This window comes from Sinocyclocheilus anshuiensis, unplaced genomic scaffold, assembly GCF_001515605.1.
Source record: "Sinocyclocheilus anshuiensis isolate Anshui unplaced genomic scaffold, SAMN03320099.WGS_v1.1 scaffold2827, whole genome shotgun sequence".
Classification (NCBI taxonomy): Eukaryota; Metazoa; Chordata; class Actinopteri; order Cypriniformes; family Cyprinidae; genus Sinocyclocheilus; species Sinocyclocheilus anshuiensis.
This window is the reverse complement of record NW_015552534.1, coordinates 249,368-251,402: the sequence shown is the minus strand read 5'-3', so window position 1 is coordinate 251,402 and position 2,035 is coordinate 249,368.

The following is a 2,035-nucleotide window of genomic DNA, read 5'->3' as shown; positions in this document are numbered from 1 at the left end:
AGCCTGTGTTGTTGTTCCAGCTGTACTTTTTCGCGATGGCGCCGACGCCGATGGCTGCCTCCGTGGCATGCTCCGCAGTTGTTTTTATGTTTTTGTTAGTTTGTCCTGTCTTTAGTTATATCCCTGCAATCAGTTTCACCAGAGACGAATTGCTGGACATTCGGAAGTACACACCACCCGATATTTCACTGGTTTTCGATTATTCTGATGTTTTGCTGGACATTGTAGTTGGGGGAGCTGCGGCGCTGATCAAACGCTTCAGGACGCGCAGACGGGGGAAGCGAGCCGGCACGCTCGTGAAGCTCAGACAGCGCGGATTCAGGACGCCGTTGCCTAGCATCCATCTGGCGAACCGCCGCTCTCTACCCGACAAAACGGACGAGCTCCTTCTGCTCTCCCAGACAAATAAGGATTTTTCAAACTCTGCTGCTCTGTGTTTCACGGAAACCTGGCTGAAAGACGCCATTCCGGACAGCGCGTTGAGTCTCCCGGGCTTTCAGCTGTTTAGAACAGATCACGACGCAGAATCAACGGGGAAAATCACGCGGCGGCGGGACATGCTTTTACATCAATGAGAGGTGGTGTACAGATGTAACTGTGTTAAAGAAGATGTGCTGTTCAGATCTAGAAGTGCTCTTCATTAATTGCAAGCCGTTCTATTCGCCGCGGGAGTTTTGCTCGTTCATTCTCGTAAGTGTGTATTCTTGGGGACTTTAATAAAGCAAATCTCTCCCGTGAACTGCCAAAATACAGACAGCACATCACATGTCCCACAGAGACAGTAATATATTGGATCACTGTTACACCACAATAAAGAAAGCATATCACTTTGTTCCACAAGCAGCTTTGTGGCTCTCTGATCACTGTTTAGTTCATCTTATACCGACCTACAGGCAGAAACTGAAATCAGCTAAACCTGTATTAAGGACTGTAAAAAGATGGACTGATGAAGCAGAGCAGGATTTAAAAGCTTGTTTTGACCTCACTGATTGGAGTGTTTTTGAAGCTGCTGCCACCGATCTGGACGAGCTCACAGAGACTGTAACATCTTATATCAGTTTCTGTGAAGACATGTGCATTCCTACCAGGACTCATTTAACCTACAACAATGACAAACCATGGTTCACTGCAAAACTCAGACAACTCCGTCAGGCCAAAGAAGATGCTCACAGGAATGGGGACAATGTCTTGTATAAACAGGCTAAATACACTGGAAAAGTGTCATTCTGTTACACTGTGGAAGCTTCTGTCACGAAAACAAATTCCTCGTATGTGTAAACATACCTGGCAATAAAGCTCATTCTGATTCTGATTCTGAGCTGAAGTGAGAGAGAGAGGCTTTGACTCATCATGGATAACTGACCATTAGTGGTGGATTCACATCTTTGGAATGAGACACTTCTGCTTGCACACACACACACTGACTCACACTCATTCAAGAATTTCTTAAACTAAAATGGCAGTTCTTTCCGTCCATAGCATTCCTTCTGCCTCTGCAGCAGCCTCACACACACACACACACATACACACACACACACGCACACACACACACACACATACATACCGTTCGTCACAGGGAGAATGTTAAACACTCTGTAAAGCATTCAGTGCTGTTTGCTTGGGCAAGCATCACTATTATTGTTGCTCATATTTATGGTCAGGGGTTTGATTTAAAAAAAAAATAAAAAATTTTACTTTTTACTTTTTTTGTTTGTTTACTTTTTCCAGATACAAAAGCAAAAAACACAAATCACCGTAATGATCATAGCAAACACCCACAATACATCATGGGCACAACCTTTGCACAGGCACACTAGTAATATTATTTGGGAAAGTGTATCACGCTGTGAGGTTCTTTCAGTGTTGTATTATATGGCAAAAGTACGCTTAGTTGAGCAATGAATGGATTTACACTCTTAAAAGAATGCATGTTTGCTTTGAATCTATACTGATGAAGACAGATTGTCTTTTTAGGGAAGGAAATAGAATGAGATGAAACTAAATGTGGCTTGTGTTGAACTCTCTCTCACACACA